Below are 9104 nucleotides of genomic sequence, written 5' to 3' on the forward strand. Positions count from 1 at the left end.
AACAGCATCTTTGTTGCAGCTTTGATGAGCTGTCTGTGCTGCAGCTCGGGTAAGGGCTGCTTCTCCGTCTGTAAGGAAACATCATCTCTGTTAAAGCAGAAATACTTCCCTCTGAATGACAAGGAAAGAAAAGCCAAGGAGTGGTCTTGTCAAGTGCTGTTCCACTGATAAAACAGAAAATAGGACAAAAGTTTTCTCCCATCAGACAGGGTTATTCTCAGCAAAGAGCAGACATATCTATTTATTTGTTTCTTCCTGCTCCTGTGCTTTATTTGTGCCCCCAGCTGTGTAAAGTTTCAAAGAGGGTCTGGGTCTGATGCTGCAGTTCTCTAAAAGACCTGTCACTGGGGATAAAGAAATCCAGCAACAGGCTGGGAGAGCGAAGCAGACACTAGCTGACTAGTCAGGAAGGCTTTCCAGGATTTCAGCTGAACCGTGGCACAGCGGCGGATGCACGGCTCGGCAGGTAGGATACGCACAGCACACGGGTGCATTTTGAAGAGCACGGGTTTGAGCGGTGGCGGTGCAAGGAGTGGCAATCCTTCCCAGCCTCTCCAGCTCTCCCGCAGTGATTAGTGCACCTTTTGTAAATCACGGGAGGGGAAAAATTAGAAGCTGAGTAATGCTTAAACAAAGCATCTGTATGTTTTGGTACGGTGGGGTGGTATGCAGGCTGGGTTGCCCAGCCTAGCCCAAGATCAAGTTCAGAGCAGCTTCTAGAGTCTGATGAAGCCTGGCACATGTGTCTGCTTGGAGTGGCAACAACGGAGGAATAGATGGGAACCCCTTTGGGAAAGGGTGATACCACCTCAGCCTCAGTCACATTCTGAGTCCACCAGTGACCCAGGGAGGTTTGTTTAAATCAGTGGTGGAGACATGACGCCAACTTGACCAGAAACGCGCACCAGACACGGTATCTGTCGGTGCTGTGATCTGCAGGGAAAGGTCTCCAGAGGGAATGGAGCTGGTTGTGTTTGGAAGTGATGCTATGATTTGGAGGGACACACTGGGGATAGTGTACGTTAGGGTTCCCCTACACACTGGACGTTGTTGGGAAACAATATTTCTCCTTCTTGACTGTACCTCAGGCTCTCTGAAGGCACAGCTGAGCACTGAGGGATAGAGTTGTATCCTGTGTGTTGTGTCACACTACTGTACCCAGTTTAGTTAAAAAGAAGGCATCAAGCCTGGCAGAAGCTGCTCTTTGCAATATGACGCAGCAACTGAAAGTAGAAACTGCTTTTTATGGCTCTCGTAGCAAGGCTTCCCATTTAGCCCAGGAGTAGCAGCTGTTCTCCCAGTTTACAACACACAAACAGACCACATTGTTTTCTGATTTGCCTTTTTCATTATAGCAGATATTGGATGGGTAGCTAGTGAAACAAAAAGCAGGGAAAGACCAGCCCAGCTGGTTTGCTTTCCAGCATTTGGGAACTCAAGGAGCTCAGCACATGCTCTTCCGGGCAGGTGCTGCCCAGATGCCCCCATGGATGGTGCTGCTGTCTCTGGGTGTGTGGGAAGGGGGTCTTCCTTGGGGCAGAGCACACAGGGAAGGGGGTTAGCGAGCTGGCAGTCCCAGGGGAGCCTTGTGGTTACAGGACGTGTGAGTGCTGGGAGATGCCCCATGAGCTGGGCAAGAACCAGCCTGCAAAGTTAGCTCTGCATAGCTGGCAGGAGCACTGCAGTCAAAAGGGACTTTTTTCCCTCAGGTTGTCAAACATGACTGCATTAATGTGAGGGAACAGACAGCTGAGTAGGCAAGGGCCATTTTAACAACATGGTAAGGTCTCTCTTTTTTTCTTTCCTTTTTTTTTTTTAAAAAAAAAACCAACAAACAAACAAACCAAGAGCACACCTGCAAATGGCTGAACTGATTTCTGTAATTCAGGGTCCCCTGTGTCAGGTGCTCAGGGGGTGATTGCTTTGCCAGCTGATCCTTCTTCAATAAGCACTGGATTTTTTTGAAAGCTTCCTCAAGCTCATTCACCCTCCCAGCTGCTCTCCTGGTGCAGCAGAGCAAAGGGGTTTCTGCCAAGGCTTGCCAGGCAGGCCACTCCGTGGGGCTCTGCTCTGCCTTCGGGTGGCTTGAACGCCTGTGAATTGGCAGCAGGTTATGAGCCCTTGCTGGAGGCAGAGGCTGTGCCAACACGCTGGTTCCTTCAGCACATCGCTCCGGTGATTACAGCTTGTCTCAGCCTTGCAGCGCTGCTGCTCTTCCCAACCGTGCCTCTCCTGGGATCCAGAGGTTTCAGCAGGCACTTCTCCAGTGTGAGGTAGTGCCACTGGGGACCGAGGTTCACTTACCACGACCATCTCGCTGGTGCCCAAATTGGCTGCAGGCTCCGACCGTTGAGGGAGAGGAGCGAATGCCAGCAGTCAGTGAGTCAGCGCGCTCCCTCGGTATTTGCTAGGCTTGGGTGGGGTTCCTCTGAAATGCCAGTTCACTTTCAGAGAAACATAAATCACAACGTTTATACAAGCTTCAGTTCCGCAGATCCCTATTTAACAGCCAGGGTGGGGTTTACAGTTAATTAAAAAAAAAAAAAAAAAAGGGGGGGGGGGGGGGGAAGCGAAGAGGGCATGTGAAAGCAAAACCCAAATATCTTTAATAATTATCCCAAGAGCAAAAACTTTCACTCTTCCTTTGGACGATGACAAACAGGGAGCAGCCACCCCCGGAAACTCGGGCCCCTCCTGCCTCCCCTCCCTTTGAAGCTCCGTTTCCTTCCCCTCGGCAGTGCAGCGACGTGACTGGGGACAGCATGTTCATCCCATGCTGGCACTCCGGTTCTGCGGGGCTGTGTCCGACCGCTCCTCCAGCTGCCTGTGTCCTCCCTGCAGAGTGGCTCCTCTGTGGCTGCTTAGGAGAGGGGTGGATGGGGCGGCCGCAGCTGCTTGCGGGCTGTGGAGATGGAGCGAGCCCTTCTGCTGGAAGGGACCAAGTGTTGCCCTGTGGGTATCCCACCACGTTGGTCAGCAAACTCCCAAACTCTTTTGTTTAAAACTTCTGGACCTCTGTTATCTGTTCCCACCAACTGAGGGCATCTTTTCCTGCCCTCTTGCTGCTGATCCAAACCAGCTCATTTAAAAGCCTGAATGGCTGGGGTCCTGTTGGCTGCGTGCGCCTGATGCTCAAAACCACCCAGAGCCCACAGCATCCCTTGTGATTCTTTGTTCCCCTCCAGTGTTTCTACCTTCATTGTTACGTTCCATCTCTTGCAAATCCAAAAAAAAAAACTTTCCTCCCCACACACTCAGGCGCTCCTTCTTTTCCTATCTGAGCTCTGCAGTGCAGAGTTATTAATAAAAAATCACAACATCGTGTACAGCCCGTACCATCACATCTGTCAATGTCACCACCACGTGAGATCATGTGTTTTTTCCACCTTTTAGTGTCTCTTTGCTGCACCAGTTGTTTAAAAAGTGGAGGAAAGCTGAGAAATCCCTCCTCACCTGCCAGAAGTGAGTGATGATTTCTTCAGTTTGGGGTGTGGCGGTTTGATATTGTCATTCATGGTTATTAAAAACTATTATTTGCGAACATTCAGCTGCTAAAAATAAAAGATTTCTAATACTCTACCAGGATTTATCTTGCTGAAGGTGTCGAATCGATCCTGGTTTGTTGGCTTTTCATGTTAGATGTTGTTTTCTAAGTGATGCTGGCGGCCTGTGTCTCTGCTTACCCCTCGGTAACATGTGTAAGGTTAATATTCAGCAATGGCCGTGAAAAGCAGCTGCTGCTTGAGTGGGGTTAGGTTTTGCAGACATTTTCTCAGCATTTCCCATAGTTAGTACAGTCCACAGAGAAGTGAGGAATACAGCGCAGGACCCACTCACAGCAAACGCTGAGTTTTGCTGCTGCGAGGGTGAGTGATGTGCAGAGCAATGGTGTACCCAGAGCCCCTCTGCCCCAGCACATTGAGGAATTCAGGACAAAACCTTCTGAAGAAAACTCTGCAGCAACAAAACGCAATGCACCAGCAGGTTGGAGACCTGGGCAGGACTTTATGGTGGGGGTCTGTCTTTCTGTGTTTTCCTCAGGGCTTGTCAAAGCAGGGCTGGGAGCTCCAATGAGTTACCTCCCTGGTGTTCCCCCCCCACAGTTTGGCTTGCTCTGTTGATCATCTTGCAGCCTTTAGGAGCGAGAAAAGGAATTAGCAAGTAGCTTTCTTAGTACCCCAGAGGGTTCATGGTACCACAGGAACGTGGGATCGGGGAAGGGGTCACAGCATCAGGGAAGCACTAGGTCCTCCCAGCGTGGCATGCAGAGGCCATGGGTCTCACGGCCACCTGCAAAGGAATCTGCAAGAAGGTGATGCTGGCCCAGAGAACGACTGCAGCCTTCATTAGCCCTCTTGGCCCAAACACTCCTGCAACAGTGTCTTTCTGTATGTACATAGATTGCCACCAGGGCGCAGCCCTGCAGCCTCCTTGCTGCTGGCCACGTGGATTTGTTCGTGCCGCACATCTGCGGGCTCCTCGTTAGCAGGGCTCCTGCAGAGGGCAAGCAGGGCCGCTGCCGTGGCTGCCCCCCGAGGAGGCGGCAGGGCCAGGCGAGGTTTGGTGGCAGCCTGCATTTCAGGGAGCAGGGGGCAGGCAATGGGACGGGCGCCCTTCTGTGCTGCAGCCACCGCTTATGAAAATGGGACCCAAATGGGTTTGTTGGGAGCAAGCCAGAGCTGGAATTAGAGCGTGACTGTTGTGGCCGTGAGGAGGGTAATGGCAGCCTCGGACTAACTCACTGTGTGGGCAAAAAAAGCTGCCACGAGGGTTTGGTGGAGCCAGGGGGACAGGGTAACGGGTAGAGGGCTGCAATGGGACTGGAGGCTCTGACCAGTCTGCCTTGTTCACCGGTACGTGAGGCTACCTGGGAATCTCAGCAGCCAAAGTGTTTAAAATCTTGTGGACCTCAGGGGAGAAGGGGGAAACTAGTGTGGGCTAGGCGGGAGGTAGGAGATCTCATCCAACTGCAAAACCCCCTGACTGTAGTGCTGGCTTGTGCGAGTGGTGATTTACCTCCCAGCAGGAGAGCGGCACGGTGAGTGCAGTGGAAGGAAATCCTGCTCCCTGCTGGAATTGCTCTGGGTCACGGTATTCGCAGATGTTAATTTCTCCGGTGCCTGGATGGCCATGCCTGGCCGGTGTCACCGATCCTGCCCGCCTGCACGTGTGTGCCTGGCAGCCCTGTGCAGAGCAGAGTATCAGGGATATTTCTGCCTCCATTGTTACAACTACCTTACACCACATGCTACTTTCTCCTTTTTTATTTAGCAGTAAAGAGTGAAAGGTCGCTTTCTCTCTGCAGCCTGATGGTGTGAACACGCCGTGGTGCATAATGCAGGAAGGACATCGAATCTACCTGTTCCTTCTGCTATCCATGGGCTGTTCACAAAACCACCCTAATATTCCTTCCCTCCAGACGCCTGCCAAAAACACAAACCTCTCCTGCTTTGTAATTCCTGCCCAGAAGGTTTGGGACACAAATGAGAAGCTGCAGACTGAGGGGCCCCAGTCAGGTCCTCTCTGGCTTCCTCCCCTTCCCTGGGGCAGCCCCAGCGCAGAGGCTCGGGATATTCCTGTTTCTCCTCTCTGCGGCGGGATTTAAGGTTTACCCAGCTGGTCCTCTGCCTGTTCACGGAGTTGAGGGCACAACCCTGCTGAGTATCCAGCCTCGAACAGAGGCCCCCTAACCCCAGCAGCTAAGCCATCTGCTGTAGTGCTGCAGTTTTGAGCAAATGAGAGCCCAAGCTACCCAAGCACGGGCATGGCCAGGCTGCCTGGAACGGGTGCTGCGAGCAGATCACACGCTTCTACAGCATGCAGCCACCTGGAGATGTAAAGCACCTATACATACAGCCTGCAGAGAGGAGCCTGCCCCACGCCAAAGAGGGGACGTGGTGTGAGTCAAAATGAGGGACACCAGAAAATAATAGACTTCACATGAAGAAGAGCAATAATTTGCAGCTGTAAATCACCTTTCATCTACAGATCACAGAGGCGTCTGAAGCACTAATTAACGCAGCCTTGCAGCATCCCTGCCCCATAACTAGCGCGGGGCGATGGTTATTCCATCTGCTGGCATGTGGCCACGTGTCCTTGCAGGCACCTGCAAGAGGGAACTGGCTCGCAAAGTTGGTCCTGTTCCACTTCTCACGGCTGCGCTGGATGTGCCCAGGCACCTGTGCCAAGGTGCTGGTGTGTGTCCGGAGTGTGTGTGGGTTTGGTGTCTGCTTCCACAGCAGGCAGGTGAAGATGGGCCAGGGCTTTATACTAGTGAATGGGCAGGGCGAGCAGAACCTACTCTGAATCCAATCGATTGATGCCTTGGGTTTTATGTGATAATTCCTATGTGGAAATCACTATTTAGCTTGAAGAAAACTTGGGCAAAGAAGGTAAGTCCCTCCAGCAGCAAAAAGCCCTAGCAGGGTTATAAATGAAGCATGGCAGGGAAGTTTCCATATCCTGAAGTTTTCATAAGTGTGTGTGTGTGTATTTAAAATAGATCTATATTTACAAAATATTTTAAAAAATGCTGTAGTTCTTTAACCTTAATAGTTATCTGTGTAAAGCTGGAGACACACCCAAAGCACTTTTAGCTCAGGCATGGAGCAGAGAAGACAGGTTCGCAAGGATCTGTATGTGGCATTGCTCGTGTTCCTCGGGCAGTGTGTGGGAGCTGGCCAGTCCCAGACTCAGCCCCCTGCTTCCCCTAGCTGAGGCATCTTTCCTAGGGGAAATGAAATATACTTTTCTGGGAAGAAGTTACATGTGAGACAGAGATAAGAAGTGGCATGATCAGGAAATTTCTGAGTTAGCTGTAGGTGTACCGGACCCATCTTCCCTCCCTCTGGGCTGGGTATCTACAACACACACCCTGCAGCATGCCGGTGCCTGAAGGATACAACATGAGACTCTGGGCTACAAAACCTGTCTATTTTGAGTTTTCAGTGAGCAAAATGAAGCAGAAGTTACTGGGCTGCATGTGGGAATTGCAACGCAAGACTGCGAAATATGGGAGAGGGGAATGAGACTGGGCAGTCTCTCTCTGCATTCAAAATGTCTACGAACATTGTTGAAATCCTGAGTGTGATCATTTTTGCATGGCTGAAAATAGCTCTGCAAGGTGCCGGGCGACAGTGCAAGCCAGCCCCTGGCACTGCGCAGCTCCCAGCACTGCTTTGCTGTCACACCAGGCACTTTGCTGTACAAAGAAAGCACAACTGGAGTCTGCTGCTTTGTCCATGTTACAAGCAGGTAAATTAAAGTTTAGAGAGACTGTAATTTGCTGCAGGACACAGAGAATATTGGGGCAGGAGTGAGACCCGTGAGCCCTAGCTGACGGCCCTTGCTCCGACTTCTGCATGACGTGGCATTTGTTTCCTTCGTTAAAAATAACCTTGTTTATAACCTCTGTTTCATGATTCAGCTTTTCTGCAGTCAACAACTGATCACCACGAAAGCAGGGTAGCATCACATTTCAGGAGGAAGATGCAATAGGCCGTTGCAGCTCAGGGATGCTCCTTGCAAAGGGCAGTTCGACTGAGGGAATGAGGGATACCTCGTCAAAGAGCTGCTCTTTCTGGGGAGGAGCTCTCTCCGAGATTGCCATGCCAAATCCTAAACTGCCCGGAGCTCCTCTTGTGCAAATTCCCACCCATGGCTTCTGCCCTGCCAGAAACACCGGTGCCTCATCACCATGAATGTGGCCTGCGCGGGCCCATAGGTACAGACAACGGTGGTTTTCCTGGTTCCTCTCCTCTTTCTTGCCTGTAGGTCGGAGCATCAGACATGCGCTGCTCTACATACAGCGACCCGGAGCCCTACCAGCAGCACAGCTACCAGTTTTACACCTAAAGTGAGACTCATTGCCAAGGAAAATCTCCTGAAAGCCCCTCACGGCTGCTTTTATTCCTCGCACCGTGGTGCGACACAAGTGTCTCACAAGCAGCACAGCTCTCCTGGCTTTTAAGGACCATGTTGCCAGGGTTTGCTCACTGCAGCATCGTCTCGCCTGCAAAAATCAGGCTACGCAGCTGCAGCCCTCATCCCGTTTAGCAGACTGGGAAGCAGAGGCGCAAAATGAGCGGGATCGGCATTTTCCAAAAGCATCTGGTGATTTTTGGCAAGCTCTGGATTAAGTTGCCACTTCCAGGTGGGTCAGCAGCTGCTGGCCCAAGTGATGTGCCCACGGGCACACAGATAATTGGTAGCAGGGACCTAAACAGAAGCCAAACCCCTGAAACACAACCCTGTAATGCAAATTTGAGCTCGTCTTGCCTTTTTTTAGGAGCTAATCCTTTGTCCTTGCAGCAAGAGGAATTTTCCATAAATATGATTTCTTTTTTACACATCATTGTGTGTTTAATGTTTAACAGTGGGATCATTACAGTTTTATTAGCAGTATGTAATGCTTTTTCATCTTCGACTGACTTTGCAAACATTAACTAATTGATCTCAACTATGAATCAGTGGCGGTAACTAGGAAGAGAGGCGAAGTGATCTGCTCCTGCTTGCGGGGGAAGTGGTTGTCAGAACAGGGTGCAGAAATCAGGGCTCCCGCTTTGCTGCTCAGACCACGAACACCAGCGGTTTTATTAGTCATTTCCATTAGTGCTGCTGTCAGGGAGGGCCACTCTTGTGTGCAATAAACAACCTCGTCTGCTTCTGGTTGAGCTCATGCTTGAGAAAATGTAGCAAATGCCGCCAAACCCATAAAATGCTGATTATTTTTTTTTTTTCTAAAAAAAGTGATTGACTTTGTTTTCTTCAGCGACTCAGTAGCTGCCGGTTGTTTTCAGCTCACCCTAACAAAATGCGTCATTAAAATACCTATATTTGCAGGAATTAGGTGCTGAAGTCAGAAATGGCTGGGGTTGCTTGCAGCCAAAGTCTGTGAGGGCCACATGGGTGAAGACTGACTTGAAGCATCCTGAAGACGGCTGCCAGGAAATTAGCTCCTCGTTTGCAGTATGCAGAACATGTACGATGGCTTTATGATTTACTCTCTCATCTGCTTCACATTGCGCCTGTTTTCCCTCGCGACTGTCCTGGCGTACGCAATTTTCTGTTGCAAAACAGGAGTGAAACTGAGCGCTGCAGCGTGG

The sequence above is a fragment of the Falco punctatus genome (assembly GCF_963210335.1).
Source record: "Falco punctatus genome assembly, chromosome: 15".
In the NCBI taxonomy this organism is placed as follows: domain Eukaryota; kingdom Metazoa; phylum Chordata; class Aves; order Falconiformes; family Falconidae; genus Falco; species Falco punctatus.